Source organism: Myotis myotis, unplaced genomic scaffold, assembly GCF_014108235.1.
Source record: "Myotis myotis isolate mMyoMyo1 unplaced genomic scaffold, mMyoMyo1.p scaffold_m19_p_6, whole genome shotgun sequence".
In the NCBI taxonomy this organism is placed as follows: domain Eukaryota; kingdom Metazoa; phylum Chordata; class Mammalia; order Chiroptera; family Vespertilionidae; genus Myotis; species Myotis myotis.
Genome location: NW_023416368.1, coordinates 42,973,882 through 42,991,038, shown reverse-complemented (window position 1 = coordinate 42,991,038; position 17,157 = coordinate 42,973,882). Strand labels below are relative to the sequence as shown.

The 17,157-nt window shown below is 43.8% G+C and overlaps 1 long non-coding RNA gene across 1 annotated transcript in view; it reads right to left on the bottom strand.

Annotated features, from left to right (window-relative positions):
* Positions 1-2,449: 2,449 nt before the first annotated feature.
* Positions 2,450-17,157, bottom strand: part of LOC118659057 — a 92,315-nt gene continuing 77,607 nt past the window's right edge. The window contains exon 3 of the long non-coding RNA XR_004968442.1: positions 2,450-2,828. This is a non-coding gene — a long non-coding RNA (uncharacterized LOC118659057). The remainder of the gene's footprint in view (positions 2,829-17,157) is intronic.

Genomic DNA, 17,157 nt, shown 5'->3' with positions numbered 1-17,157 from the left:
ATGGTCCACACTCCCTTATCCTCAATTCCAAACTCCAAAAGCCCTGCAACTAAAATTGTTTTTCATAAATTTGGCACAAAACTTTGGTTGCTAGCAACATCTGACCTTCCTGACATGCAGCTGAGTGGAGTCACTGTTGGTCTCACTGAGGGCAATGATGTACACATTTTGTGTGAGATATGACTGTACTAGAGGCCGGTGCACAAAATTCATACACTCAGGGGAGTCCCTCAGCCCAGCCTACACCTTCTTCCAGTCCGGCAACCCTCGGCGGATGTCCGACTGATAGGGAGCAGGCCTAAGTTGGCAGTCGAACATCCCCTGAGTGGTCCTTAGCACTGCCACAGAGGTGGGAGAGGCTCCCACCACTGCCACTGTGCTCGCCAGCCATGAGCCCAGCTCAGGGCTTCTGTCTGAGCAGCGCTCCCCCTGTGGGAGTGCACTGACCACCAGGCGGCAGCTCCTGCATTGAGCATCTGCCCCCTGGTGGTCAGCGTGTGTCATAGCGACTGGTTGTTCTGCCATTCAGTCAATTTGCATATTAGCCTTTTATTATATAGGATTTGTTTACAGGGTGCTGACCTAGGCCCCACTGGGAATGTGATCTAATATATGGACTGTATACCATTTTACTGTTATAGAATCTGAAAAACTTTGAATTCTGAAACATATCTAGACCCACAGGTTTAGATACAGGACAGTGGGCCTGACCTAAGTGTTCTGAGGTGGGAAGAGGCCTGAAAAGAAGGACACACCCTGGCTCTGCAGAAGGAAATGTGAACTGCAAATCTAGAAGGGTGGTGTGCTTTGGACGGATGGGAACTCAAAGAGAACTGTCAGTGTTATCTGTCTCAGCCTGAGGAGCAGGAAACCAATGCAGAAAGTGACAAAAATTAGCCACCAGCGGTTGCCAGAGGGGGCGGGTGTGGGGGGCGGGGAGGGAGATTGGGTGAAAAGAGGTGAAGATATTAAGAACTACAAATTGGTGGTTACAAACTAGTCACAGGGATCTAAATTACAACACTGGGGATATAGTAGATAATATTGTAACAACTGTGTATGGTGCCAGGTGGGTACTAAACTTACCAGGGAGATCACTTTATGAAGTATATGATTATCTAACCACTATACTGTACACCTGAAACTAATACAAAAAAATAATATTGAATGTAAACTTCAATTGGAAAAAAAAAAAGTCACCAGCCACACTCTAACTGACTGCCCGCCAGCACAGGCTGAGGTTCAGGTGAGCACAGAACGGAGGGAAGTGCCACATCTGCCCTCCTAGACTCCCTACCTCGGGACCTGCTACAGCACTTTCAGCAGCATCTTCCTTCATTTTTCACTCTCTTCCACCATTTCTCTACTCAAAACAATCCCTCTCCTATCCTTACACATTCCATACTAATTGCCACTCAGAATTCACTAGTGGTGATGGTAAGTTTATAAAATCTAAAAAGAACAAAATTAGTTTGATTCTGGTTATACGCATTTTATTATTTTATTCTGGATTCAGACTGCCTGGTTTTAACTTACAGCCTCACCACTTCCTAGCTATGTGATTAAAGATGAGTTATTTAATCTCCTGGGCCTCAGCTTCCTCATTCATAAAATAGGGATAATAGTACCTATCTCATCCAGTTGTTGAGAAGATTAAATGACATAATATTATCTTGGTAGATTGAGAGCCCCACAAATGTAAGCTGTTATTTCAGGTGTCTGCAGTTGTCTTTCAAATGACCTCCATAAGCTAGTATAGGATGCCTTAAATCCAATTTCCTAAGATAGCACCATAAAGACATTTGCTAGATATAAAGATAAAGGAGAAGACGACAACAACAAAAATAGATGCATGATCAAAACCTCAGTGTGTACAGCAGGAAGCAATACAACCTGCTTCCATGACAATGGTGGCCGTAACACTCCGTGTTGTACCTAGTCTCTCCCTCTCCTCTCACCAATTTGTTTTGAAATCTAAGAAACAAAATGATAAGGGTGCAATAAAACATTTGATATACAAATTTCAAAAAACAAACTATCAAGCAAGAACTAATCTTTACATTTTTCACTTTATATTCACATTTTTATTTTCAGATTCCCCATCCCTTAAACATTAATATATTAATCACAATGTCTGGCTAAGGATGCACTAAGAACAATTAATTCTGCATTAAATTGAACCCCAATTACTTAAGCACTGTTACTAGAAAATTTCCAAGGATATATGTTTCCCTGATATCTCACAAAGCTGTTCCATACATTTAGGAGTAGGCACTCCTTGACCTTTCCCAAGACATCAACAGTAACATCTGTCTACACCGGCATGTGGGTCAGCATCACCCGTGGATTCATTACTTTCAAGTTCCCCCAACCTGAGTCTATGGTTGTAGGTGGAGAAGCTGGGAACCCTATCTACACACCCACTCCTCTCTTACCTCCTGCTCTGACTTTGGAATTAATGTTGGGGCTGTTATGACTATCTTTCGATTGTTAGCCCTAACTGTACCAGCCCATATTTGTCCTGGTCAAATACACCTCCACCCTATTTTATTTATCAAAAAAGTATTCACCAGAAAGAATGTCCAAACTAAGGTGGGAAAAAACCCATCATAGCTAAATGTGGGTTTAAAGCTGAAAAGACTTGGGTTTGAAAAACTGCCAGTTCTTACTGCTCACTTACTCACATGAAGGTTTACAGCTCCTGAAATCATGCCAGGACTTTGAAAATGAAAGCTTGCAGTTAGAGAACGATGGCTCATGACAGCGGAGATCAGTCATGTGATAGGCCAGGCGTTCTCCGTCACTGCCTTCCTCAATAAGACAGGGCCCTGAAACAGAGGTTAATCGGTCAGATAGCATCCGCAGAGGCTGAGGGCAGCAGAATCCAGCTGCAGCAATTAATCATTTAATTGCTTTCTGATTCACTTTAAATGTCTTTTAAAAAGATATTAAATGAGAACATTATTGAACAGATATTTTAGACTATTTAATAAAGATCTAATATACCCTTTGTGAACCAGAGAATAAATGGATCTTGGACAACATTTACTTATCCAAAGGAGTGACAGTCTCTGCTCCAGGCGAGAGAAAAGGGAGGTATAAAAGCACAGAGAAGAGAAAGCATGGGTGTGAATTAAAATCAGTTTTTGTTTGTTTGTTTGGCTGGGTTTCTTGTTTTGGTTTGGTTTGTTTTTGGCTAACGGATGTGTGATAGTTGAGGGGAACGACTAGAAACACGCAAACTAGATTTTAGAAGGCCTTGAATGTCAAGATAAAAGAGCATGAACTTGATCTTTTAGGCAGTGGGAACCACTGAAGGTTTCCCGGCAGAGAAAACAGGTTGAGTAGGGAAGAGCATGAACTATGATGTCCATCAGCTCCAGGTTATAATTCCAACTTTGGCTCTAATTAGCTGGTATAAACACATTATAACCTTTTTGGAATCTCCCAAGCTATACAATGGAAGTAATAATATATTTTCCAGCGTTATTGTACCATTAGAAAGACATACATGACACACCCACCCCAGGATTAGCACAGAAAAAGTACCTAGTAAGATGGTGGAAGCTGTAACTGCTGCCGTGCTCTGGTAGGATAGTCAAAGGGGAAGAGGTGGGAGGGAAGAGGTCCATGTAAGAGGTGGAGGGGCTGGACCAGACAGAATGTAGACAAGGAGAGTAGCAAAGAGAAAACAGGACAGAACATGAGGGACATGACAAAGGTACAATCAAAGGAATCAGAGACTAAGAAAGATTAACTTGTCCAAAGCCATCTGACAATGACTAGACACGGCCAAGGGAAGAGAAGAAGCCAAAAGGATTCCAACAAGTGGGTTGAGATAGCAATCATACAAGTCAGAGAGGATCTAAAATAAATAATAAATGTAAAATAAATGCCAAACATTACGCCTGAATTTCTAGAATGACTATGGAAATAACCAAAACCATACTCCTGTCTGCAGTGATCCCATCTGAATTCTTAATCCGAAGAGCTGCTCTGAGAACAATTTTCAAATCCAAATGATTCAGGCCATGACATCACTCAGCACTGTACACCAGGCAGCATCCTCCTCCTACACACCTTCACCGTGGCTCACCTCTTCACATCATCCCTACCACACCGTCGCCACCATTTTTTTAGGCACTTCCCACAGGCCTCACTGATGTCATTCACTTTATGATCCTCTTATCACAAGCAATCTCTGATGCTCTCCCTTTCCCACAAGACTCGCCTGCCTGGATAACAGGTGGAGAAGTACCTGGCACTTCAGAACAGCAGGGCAGCACCTAATAACTCATTGCCCCTGACGTTTTCATTACGCACTGTTAGAAGTATCTTCGGGAAGCAGCCTTAATAATTTTGCACCATGGCACTCTGTGGGGATTAATATTACTGATTTACATGTCCAGGACCGTGGCCCCTCATCCAGCACAAGCTTCTATCCTCGTCTGGGTCACTGTGGTTTCAGCAGTGTCAGCTCCATCTGATTCACAAAGGAATCAACCCACAGACACTTTCCAGCCACGCATGTGCCTGCCAGGACAACAGGGGAAACTTTACAGCCTATATAAATGGACTTTAATATTGCAGTACACCTTTTGGGACGTATGTCTAATTTGCTAGAACAGGCAGAAAAGCTGACAAGTCACTTTGTGCCTTTTTGGAGGCCCTGGAGAAGCACAGGTTTGCACTGTTTCCCTGCTCACGCCGCACCCCCCCCCCCCCCCCCCCGGCTCTCCCTGTAGCACTATGCGGGGGAGAGTTGTTCCTACAGAGCTTTCCTCTCCTTTCACTAACATTGTTTGTCCTGAACACCTCTAAGAAAACACTGCCAGTGATTTAATGTCATTTCATCATTAACTTCAAGACAAATGTCATGCTGGCTTATCTCCAGTTAATGACCATGTACTTCCTGTGCAATCTGACCGGCTCTAAAATAACAAAATCAATATACAGTGTTTTGTAGGTAAAAATATTTTATGCTTTTCAAAGGGGAGTGCAACTTGGGGAGGGGGCTGGTGACAACGTGAGGTCAAAGGTTATTTACAAGTCAACTCATCATAGATAGAAAAGTGTTCTTCCTGGATTCTTCACTATATTCTCAATCTGGAAATATCTGGCACAGGGCACTAAATGGACTTGTTGCATGGCTGATTCGCCGATGGTGTGCAGCATTTCTCTTTCTGAGTTACTCTTGGTTCAGAGGAGTGGAGAATGCTATCCAGGGTTAAGGTTTCTAATTTTTTTAAAGTCTCTGTGTACCAGAGTAATATTAATGATACACATCTACTATTCACTGAGTGCTACTATATATTTCTATTTTACTCCCTGTGAAATAAAGTACTATTATTACTCCCATTTCCCAGATGAAGAAACTGAGCCTTAGGGAGTTTAGATCACTTACCCAAGGCCAGACAGGTGGTAACTGGGAAAATCAGAAGTCTAATCCAGGTCTCTTTTATACTAGAGTCAGGGTTAAAGGTCATTATAACTCACTGGAACAGTGACACCCACAAATCCCAGTCCAGAAGCACTCACTGGACAATTTTAGCTTAACATTCACAGTACAGGAAAACAACATCTCCTTACATACTGACTGCTATTAGTCTGACTTCACACTAACTCATGAGCATATAATGACCTTAACCGTTTCAAGAAAAAAAAAATTAACTCTGATATTTATTGATTCCTTAATCCATAAAAGGCACACACCTACTTAATCACTAAATGGGAGAGTTGATTGTCGAGAAGGATAGAATGTCCCTTTCATTTTTCACAGTACCTATAATCTAACCAGGTAGACAAGCCCTAAATACATACACTGTATACATTTAGGAGACATCAAAAAGGCACTGCAAAGCCAGATGAGATTCATCACCAACTTAGCAATAGAGAGCAAAGGTGCTAGGGTGAATCAGGTGAGGGAGACTGCTCTCCAAGCAGGAGAAGTCAGGGAAACTGGATGGGAGAGCTAGGACTCAGGTGGTAACTGACAGAGGTAGCACATGGTGAGGTTGGAGATGGCTGAGGAGTGGAAGGGGCATCCCCGAGAGTTGATAAGGAATCCCTGGAGTAGGTGAGAGGTCTGAATCAGCCGCTGACTGAAATGTAGCATGAGCCCAGACAGTGACACCCTGCTACAGACTGAACTGTGTCCCCTAAAATTCATGTGCTGAAGCACTAAGCCCCAGTGTGCCCATATTTGGATATAGGCCCTTAAAAGAGGTTATTCAGGTTACATGAGGTTATAAGGGTGGGCCCTAATCATATGTCCTTATAAAAAGAGGAAGAGACACCAGAGGTGCTCAATCACAGAGGAAAGACCATTATCAGGACATGATGAGAAGACAGCCACCTGCAAGCTAAGCAGTGAGGTCTCTGGAGAAACCACACTTGCCAACACCCTGATTTTAGACTTCTAGCATCCAGAACTAGTGAGAGAATAAATTTCTGTAGTTTAAGCCTCCCAGTCTGTGGTATTTTGTCATGGCAGCCCCAGTGACAAATGCACATACCTTCAGCTATTTCACATATCACTTCTCTGCCCTGGCTGGACCTGCCACCCATGCTATCCTTGATCCTAACTGTCTTAGAAGGCTTGACACCAGGAGGAGCAGGTTTCTAAACCACTGGGCTATGCCATGTGGCTAGCATAAAGACCTCTGTTGGAATACTTGGACCTCAGAAACAAGCTGAAGGAGATCTAAGGCAGTGTTTTTCACATTCCCTCTGGTGAAGGCCAGTGTTTAGATACATGATCCTACTGTGTGTGTTGAGTAAGCAGCAGCAGCCACAAAACAACTCACTGTGCAAATTTAACAACATCCTGTTCAACAGTGTTCCCTCATCAGGCACATGGATATGACAGCCTAGCGATGTGGTAAATGCTGATAAGTGTTCAGCACCAAGTTCTTGAGGGTGGGAGGAGTCCCGATTTGAAGCATTTGCCCATCTATATATATAAAAGACTAATTTGCTAAGTGTCCATCTGGGTAATGACATCACATAGCAACGCCTGGCTTCCTCTCCCTGGTGACTAGCCTCCTTGGAGTTTCTTCAGCCCAGGAACACGACTTGCTTTATAGCCAGGTGGAAACATTTTGCACTTTCACCACATGTCTTGAAACACTTTCCTGTGCCTCATCTCATTTGATCCTCACAGAAGTCCTGGAGTAGGTAGATAGGAGACTCAGTGGAATCCTATTTTCTTTTCATTAGCCAGAAAACGGAGATTTAGAAAGCTTAGAAACATGACCTGACTGAAAAGAAGTAAGAAATGGTGGAACTTAAAAATGACTTCAGGTTTTCTCACTGTGCAAAATATAGTCAAACACTGCTACAGTTAAATATTTTACCCTTTGTTCTCCCTGCATTATCTACAATAATAATATGCTTCGTGTTGATTTTTACTGTTGTGTTGCTGACAATTACCTGAAAGAGAAGTTGGGGTGCTTCACTGGGCTGGAAAAAGTTTAGCTAAGTCAGAAAGCAGGTCTAACTAAGCAAGTTTATTCTATATCTATAAAAGGCTAAGTTGACTCGCGCATGCACAATACATATAAAGCTCTCGCTGGTGCCAATCATATGCATGTGTTTCCATCTGTCATTGTCGATCATGAGTTTGGTTGACACTTCTATTATAGAGAAAGGGCGAATAGTGATATTAAAATATTTCTTCTAATTAATTTCCTTTCCATGTGCATGAATTCATGCATCAGGCCACTAGTATGTATGATAAAAATACCTCCCAGCTTGGCTGATTTCAAGCTGCCAACATGAAGTCTGGTGAGCCACAGAGGTGGAAAGAAATGCCCATAGTCAGCTCTCTCCAGCTGACACCACCCAGTGTCCCTCCAGGACATCATAGGGACACTGTACAATTAGTATAAAGTTTCTAAACATTTGCTGTTGTACTTACCTCTTGCAGAAGGCAGATCACACTTTGCATAACACTGACCTAAATTCCTTAAGTGTAAGAGTCACCAAAGAGGGTCTCCTAAATCCATTAGCTCGCTATTATGATAAATTCTGGACCCAATAGGTTCTAAGAAAACATTTTCACAAAGGGACAGTTTACTCAAAATCAGCTATGGAAAAAAAAATGGCAAGAACTCAGCTGTTGTCTTTTTTCCTTCTTTTTTTCTTCCATCCACCTAGAAATATCTCAAAGACCTTCTCCCTATCTCTTTTACTTTTTCCCTCCTCCTTCTCCTAAAGGATTGTTCTCCCATTTCCTTTGCCTCTCCTTCAACATCAGAGTCAAGCACAACCTCTCCAATGGTCCACTCTCTTTCTCCTACAACTTGGCTTTATTGTGGAAATGGGGTCCTAGTCTTTGCTATAAGGAGCAATGAAGAGATAAACCCACTTAGGCAACTCAAGGGTAAAACCCAAAGCAGCCAGCAGATTTAAGGGGATGAAAGACAGACAATGCAGGGCCAAATTAGCCCTCTTTATCCTTGCTCTCCCAGAACCAATTCAGCATTTTTCTTTTCAAACACAGAGCCAGCCATTAGTAGAATAGACAAAGCCTGTGGCATACAGAAAAGGGATAAACAGCAATTGGGATGGGAGTGACCAATGTTGACGTCCAGACAAGAAGTAATTACAGCTGACCTTGGGACGTGGCCATAAGAATAGAAACAAAAACACAGATATAAGCCATAAAGCCATATTTTGAAGTAAAATCAACAAGACTGGACCACTGGATTAGCGATGGAACAGCAAGGGCAAGGGAGGAAGAGGGTTCGAGGTTTTGAACAATGACTGCCTGCATGACTCATCCTGGAGCTCAGCTCCTATTGAATTATTCCAACAAGAAAAAGCCTTCGATTGCTCCAAGCTCACTGCACATCAAGTGTAAATTCCCCTATAAGGACTGCCATGAATTTACACCAAATTATAAGCAAACTTGGACTCATTCATTCATTCAACAAACATTTATTAAATAACTACTACATATAACTCTGGATCAGGGAATCAAAAATGGGGGAAAGGCGCAGTTCGTGACTTTGAGAATTTCACAGCCTAAAGGAGGTAATCTCCAAGTAAATCAATACACACAAGCTCAAACTCTGTTTACAATGTTCTCTTCATTTGAAATCCCTTCTGTTTATTGAGTGCCCACCACATGCCAGAGACTGCTCTTGGCCCTGGAGACCCAGTCAAGTTATTTCAGTTCATTTCCCAATCAGACCTGAAGATCTATTGATCTGGCATTGCCTGTGTAGACAGCCGAGGCCAAAGGGATCCTCACAGGAGAAGAGAACTAGCACCAATCTTGCAGCAGCCTACGGTTCAGAAATGGGCAAAGGGAGAAGAGCCGGAAGTGGCCAGAGGAGTAACGAGAGAGGAAAGAGAACGACAAGCGAGTCACAGAAGCCTGGAGTGGAGAGTTTCAAGAATAAAGGAGAATCTGAAGTGTGTTCAATGTAGCTGAAAGGCTAAGAGAGAGCAGAATGAGAAAGCACCACACAGCCACGCATTTCAAGTGACTGACTAATGAACAAGCTGAGGGAAGGAAGTTTGTAGGGAGGAGCAGATTAAGGATGCGCAGCAGAGCAACCAGGTGCTTTGTAAAGACTCTGGAGCAGGAACTGGGAGGGTACAGAATTCATAGGCATGAGTGGGAAGACGGGCCTTAGAGAAGAGAAACACTTCTTTCCCCAAGACCAGAAAGAGGGAAAGGACAGACAAAGATGCGGAGACATGGCGTAAAGCGAGACCAAACGATCAATCCCATGTTTGAATCCCAACTCTACCATATTTGACAAGTTTCTCAAGCTCTCTGACCTTAGTTTCTTATTTATAAGATGGACATAATAACATCTTTCTCATATGGAGGTCATGAGAACACATTGAGAAAACATATATATCACCAGTCCCCCCTTGCCTTGCCAGTCTAAAGTACATGTGGGGGTCACATAAATAAATTCCACTGCCCTTGCCCCTATCTGCTCATACAGGACTATGGCCCTCTGCAAAGCACCCTTGAAAAAGTGCTCACAAGCAAGCCCACCTCACTGAGCTCCAGTGTGTCAGTCAAGCCTCTGCTGTCCTCAAACTGCTGTGGTTGAGTTCTGGCCCGAGTTACAGAGTTCTGCTGAAGCAGCTTTTCAGCTTTAACTTCTAACCTTTCTGCCCTGGCTGGTATAGCTCAACTGGTTGAGCATCGTCCCATGAACCAAGAGGTCGCCCGTTTGATTCTCAGTCAGGGCACATGCCCAGGTTGCGGGCTCACTCCCCAGTGTGGGGCGTGCAGGAGGCAGCCGATCAATGATTCTCTCTCATCATTAATGTTTCTTCCTCTCTTGCTCCCTTCTCTCTCCAAAAATCAATGAAAAGATTTAAAAAAAAAAAACTTTCCCCAAATGCCCTCCATTAGTCTCAGTCAAGGCCTGGAAAGAAACTCCAGTGACAAGAACTATGCTACACCTAGCATTATCCCTCCTCTGTCTCAACCAACTTTGAGTCAGGCTCTGGGGTCTCTCTGTCCTTCGGGTGAAGACAGTTCTAGTACACCATCCCATTCATTTGCTAGACACCTCCTGATATGTATCAGTCCCAATCTAAACTACAATAGATCCTGGCACATAGCAGGGGCTGAATAAAAGTTAGTTCCCTTTCTCCCTTCATTTGGCACCATGGTTTTATTTATATTTCTGATTTGAGAAGTATAAATGCAGCTGAAAGGCTAGGGAGAGAAGAATGAATCACATCTGGGTTTGACCCAGATGCACAAAGATTTGGTTATACTATATACTAGCAGTGGTGAGCTAGTAAGTGTTTAGCAACAAGCTATGTAGGAGAAAAAGCCTGATTTTGCAGTGTTTGTCAATTTCCATGGTGTAAACACTCCCACCATGGCTGATTTTAATCTACCAACATGACATCAAACACCTCGCAAAATTCCTGAACATTTAACAATCAGTTCTCCCAGGCCAGTGGTCGGCAAACTCATCAGTCAACAGAGCCAAATATCAACAGTACAATGACTGAAATTTCTTTTGAGAGCCAAATTTGTTTAACTTAAACTATATAGGTAGGTACATTGTTATTAACTTAATTAGGGTACTCTTAAGGCTTAGGAAGAGCCACACTCAAGGAGCCAAAGAGCTGCATGTGGCTTGAGACCACGGTCCCAGGCTGTCTCCAGCACACCATTCAACAGGTTACCTGGAAGTCTTGGCTAGTCGGGTATTGAAGCAGCTCTGAAGTGTATGCCCATTTAATAAAACCCCATGTATATCCAGCTACTGCTCTATAAAGACAACATCCCACCCCAACTGCACTGCCATGGGAATGAATTGCAAAGTCTTCAAGTCTCAATTAGGAATCTCCACTATTTTCACATGGTTTGGGAAAGGATTGTATTTAAATGGCGTTTTGGCATTTTGAGGGAAACAGCCACACCCTGACTGGTGAAATCTCAGGGATGATCAGTGAACAAAAACACTGTCACCAAGTAAGTAAACAGTGACAAGTTTATAAGATGTTGTTGGCAGTAGCTGGATTTCTCAGTGCTGAACACTTGAGTTGGGCATGGTGGGAGCGGCTGGTTAGCCATTTGTCAGGCAAAGTCAAAACAGCCCTCTAGCTACAGCACAGACGGCAGACTGCAGCTTGTCAGCATTTTATTTATGACTCTTAATTAGCAAGCAAAAAAAGGAGGGAAAAAGTTCCCAGCTTGGGATATACATACATATACATATACATATACATATACATATACATATACATATACATACTACATATACATATTCATACACATATGTGTGTGTATATCCTATATAATAAAGAGCTAATATTCTAATTAGACTGAACAGCAGAACGACCATCCAGACGACCTTCCGGATGAAGCCGGGGCTGCAAGGGGCTGCGAAGGCCGGCCGAGGCTGCAAGGGCCGAGCCCCTTGCACAAATTCCATGCATCGGACTTCTAGTATATATATTTAATCCTCACCGAGGATGTTTTTCCCATTGATTTTTTTAGAGAGAGGGGAAGAGAGGGAGAAGAGAGAGAGAGAGAGATATCAATCGGTTGCCTCCTACACATGCCCCCAACAGGGGCTGGGGATGAACCTGCAAATCGAGGTACATAACCTTGGCCGGGAATCAAACCTGCAACCCTTTGGTCTGAAGGCCGATGCTCTCACAGCTGAGCCAAACCGGCCAGAGCTATGCATATATATTGTGCCCAGAAATTATCTGTGTCAAAATAATTTAAATCCCCACAACCCTGAGAAGTAGATATTAGAATTTATATTTTATAGACAGAAAACTCCATCCTGGAAGGTATGTATAATTATTCTAATTTTACCAATGAAGGTTCAGAGAGGCCAAGTGATTTTTCTGAGGTAACATAGAGAGAATATGACAAAGCCAGGACGGACAATCTTCAGACACTAATGCAAAGGCTCCTTCCATCACACCATGGCTAGCTCTTATCTGGCATGTCATAGTAATCATCCATTGGCTTAAAAGAGAGTTGACCACTGAACTCATTACACTTGTGAATAAATTTCTTGTTCTTATGGTTAGAATTGATTCTTTGGAAGGAGGGGAGTTTCTGAGTGAGTGAGGAACATATGATGACCGAGTGAGTGACATCAACGCCGTGCATGCTGTTGAAGACCCTGTGGTCTTACAATTGCCAGAGTGTAATCAAGCAGAGGGCAGGGAATAAAGAGTGATCCCCACAGCCCATGAGTCCCAAGTGACTCTGCTCCGTGGAGAAGGAGTCTTTGAACTGCTGGGCCTTTGGAATGACTGTCAGGTACAGGAAGCTTCAGACGCATGAGCAAGCCTGGCAACTACAAAATGTGAGATCGCTTACATCAACCATCTATTTACTGGTGGCTTTTAGAGAGAATTGCACTGATTATTTCTAATCACTGATTTGACCTAAAAAAGAAAAAAACAGCTGATTTTTACTTAATACAGAAAAAAAAAACATTTTTATGACATAAATCATCTTTATTACAGGCTATTTTGTGTCTGTTTTTTAATTCCCACGAAATACAAAGGACAAAGTATGTCTATTTATTCTCAAGGGTTCCATGCCTCACTAAAGAATGAGCTGGAGAGCAGCCACTTCCAAGCTCTCTGAGGGGGTGTGGCTAGCACTACAGAGGGCACCAGGATTTCTGGTCTCTTCTCTTGCAGGGACGTGGGAGGAGTGCACTTCTGCATCTCCTCTAAGTTAAGCATGGCCATGCAACTTACTTTGGCCAATGAAATGCAATTAGATGTATTATGTGCCCCTTCTGGGCAGAAGTGTCAGGTAAGAGTTAGTGCCCAGTTATCCACACTCCCTGCCCTGCTGCAGTGACCCCAGCAGCACAGGCTGAGATGACAGACTGCCTGCCAGTTGGGTTTCAGAGTCATTCTAAGGCAGAATCACCACTAAGTTTTGGAAGCTGTTGTTACCACAGCATCACTTCACCTATTCTACTGGGAAAGGAGGTAGATGAGGATGTTAACTAAGAGGAAAAGTAGAGAGTAAGAAGTCAAAGGCTGAAGACTCTGGGACATCTGAATCCCATTGGCAACCTGAGACTCTGAGTGCTGGAAAACTCAGTTTCTAGAGGCTACATTCTTCCTGAAGCAAGCAAGAAAAGGTGGAAGTTAGAAAGTTGGTCAAAATGAATCAGTACCTTCAGGTTTCCAAACAGATAACTAGAAAGGATCCAGACTCCTCAGAACCTAATAGAAAATCTGAGCTGAACACGGCACTGGGATCGAGTCAAATCAACTTCAACATCCACCGAGCGCCTGCTCCTTGTATAACACTGTGTTCAACATCGCAAGAGGTGCTTAGGGGTATAGAAACCCCTTCTTTCTTTCAAAGCACTTACAATCTAACTAATTAGCACAAACTTGACATCAGAAAATGTCAAATAATAAATTTTTTTAAACTTCAGATATCAATGATAAATGTGATGCCACAATGCAGTGCAATTAGTAACCAAATTCAGCATATAAGAGTTATAGAACTCCCCGTAGATACGCTGAAGGGGCTCAGTCATCACTGAAAACCTAAACACAGCTCCCCATCAGGGCCTTGTGGCTGAGACTGGCCCTAATGGAGGGGATGTGCAGGCTCTCAATGCAAGTAGCAGAAGAAAGAGCTCCTCAAGTTCCTGGCTGCTCAACTGGAAGTAACCCAAAGCAGATAAGCTGCCTCATGGCCTGCCTTGCTTTGCCACATGCCCTCAATGTGTCGGTGAAAGGACTAGAGGAAGCAAAGGCCAAGGCCAAGAAACTGTAGCAGCTATCTGGCCATCATAGCCCATGTGCACCCCCTCCCCCTGCTCCAGATGGTTTGGCTCTGAAACCAGGGATGCTGCCAACTCACTGGGCAACAGGTAAGCTGCTCATCGCTGCATATGCTATGGCACCTAGAGGTAGCACTTGAGAATCTGTCTTTGGATTAAAATGTAAGTCAGATCTTACTAAAGAAAACTTGATTATAACAAGGCGACTGTATCTAATCCAACCTCTCCCCTCCAGGAGCCTGGCCCAAACAAACCTGTGCTGCACAAAGTTGTATGACATCATGGTTCAAATGAAGGTTCCATTCCCCTACCTCCAGGTCTCTGGAATCATGGAAGGATGAATGTATATTACCACCTTTAAGTGCATTCTCAAAGCTGCATGATTGAATTCTTGCAAGGAAAAAAAGAGGAGTTCATCTTCCTCACCCACCAAGGCAGCAGCACCCTGATTCCAGGAAATACAGCATGGTCAAGCCTTTCCTTTGTGCAGAGAAAGGGGAAAATGTCAGTCAGTGCCTTCCACATCCACTGCCCTCCTGAAGGGAACAGCTGTACCGGCTCTGGCTGTCCAGGCTGGGAGCAGCCTGGGCAGGTCTTTAATAAAGATGTCAGGCCCTAGCTGGTTTGGCTCAATGGACAGAGTGTCAGCCTACAGACCAAAGGGTCCCGGGTTCTATTTCAGTCAAGGGCATATACCTCACGGATGCAGGCTCTCCCCGGCCTGGGCCCTGGTTGGAACTCGTGCAGGAGGCAACCAATCAGTGTGTTTCTCTCACATCGCTATTTCTCTCTGTCTTTCCCTCTCTTTTCCACTCTCTCTAAAAAATCAATGGAAAAATATCCTCAGGTGAGTATTTTAAAAAAAGTGGCAGGACTGCCAGTCAAGGTCTGGCGTATAGGCTGGGAGGTGGTCTGAGCTCCAAATCTATCATCTATCTATCTATCTATCTATCTATCTATCTATCTATCTATCTATCTATCTCTCCCCTTCTCTTTCTGGAAATTGAATGGGAAATTCAGGGAGGGTAGCCATTGAGTTGTTAGTGGGAACAGAATCTGAGAAGATGTATACAGAAAGCATGTATCATGTGGGAAAGCTTAGGACAGGGGGTATGAGAGTGCCAAAGTCAGAACTAAGCAGAAGAAATGAGCTGATGAAGGTGCAGAGAGCTGGGCCAACTTGGTGGTGGCAGCCGTGGTAGATACAGAGCCCAAGTATCCATGACCTTGGTGGTAGTAGGAACTCCCACAGCTGAGCTGCACTAGACCCACCAGTTCCAGCTTCCTCATGGTCTCCTAGAGACTAGTTTCCCACAAGAGTCCTGCCTCCATCGCCAGCCAATCAACAAAGTTGCCTGTGTCCAAGCTCGTGCCCTCAAACTGCCTAACACACATGCAGAGGGCCAGGTTCTACAGATCCCTGGACATTGGCCAGTCTAGACCAGCCCTGATGCTCCCTCTGCCATTATCGCCAGATGCTTTTCCTTCCAGGCATTTGACACTTAGCATGTCAGGCAATATTACGTATTTGTGCAGGTTTTGATGCTGCTGTCTCAACAGCTATTTGTTCTGTGCAGTATTTTTAGCGTGTTATGTGGGAGGGGGCTGGAGAATGACTGGGGAAGAAGATAACTGTTCTAGGTGGGGATGGTGTCACATTCTTGGTGTGTTAAGTGCCTTGCACACATACATGCTCCAAAAAATGATTGATGACAATGCTGTCATAATCCACCTTCCTATGTTTATAAAGACAAGTATAGGCGATTGAAAATGGGGTCTCAGGAGGACTCTGGCAATTGAAGCTCTTCCTCCCTCAGAAAGCAAACCAGGCAATGTGTAAATGTACCCATGTGATCTTTATAGAAAGATACCACATAGGGCAGAAGATTTCAGGAGAGAGAGAGAGAGAGAGAGAGAGAGAGAGAGAGAGAGAGAGAGAGAGAGAGAGAGAAACCTTTTCAAATCCATTCAAAAGGCGAAAGATTTATAGGATCTGAAGAGAACCCAGAGTATTAAAACAATCCGTGCAGCTGTTTCCTGAACTCTCCGGAAGAACTGAGATGCAAAATGTTGCACCTCCCCTCCATCACTCCCCTACCCACCCACCCCACCCCACCCCCCACCCCCCCACCCCCCAGCCCCCTGAAAACTGGCCTTCAGGTGACGCAATGGCGAGACCTCTGCTGTGAGCGCAGGCTGGAGGGATGCAGCCAGCCAACAGAGCATGGGGTGCTGCCACCTCTTGGATGTTCGCAGCCAAAGCAAGTCTCTGTCCCAGAAAGGATGCACTTCTGTGATATTATGAAATGTTAACGGGCAATCTGTTCTGAAATAATTTCTCAGTGTGTTGGCCTCCTTTTCCATTTCAGAATTTCAAAGGCATTACAGGCCGAAAGCAGTGCCAGCCTGTTAGTGGTACCTACGCTGATTAAATCTAGCCCATCGCAACCACAGCTTCACAAAAGCTCTTTTTCTCAATTAATAAAATGCAATTAATGGTATCATTGGAAAACTCCTGCCACTTTAATTTAAAGCCATTTAGAGCTTCAATTTATAGCTGTGTGCAAATTTTAGGATATGCTTTCTTTAGCTGACATGATTAACAGCACTTAATTTCTGAAGGGAAAAAAGAATGTTGACCAGAAACATAAGCAATCACAACTATGACAGCTTCCTTTTCCTTCCTTCCCTACACACACACACACATACACACAGGTGCAGCCCAGTTCAGTTCGTTACCCAGCAGACACGCTGTCTCTTTCCTGTGGAAAACCTGATCCCTCCACGCTGGAAAAACCTAGGGTATGCTGAAGTGGGATACAAATTCTAAGGCCTTTATTGCATCATGGTCCTTTTAAAATATTTATATTGATCGGCCCAG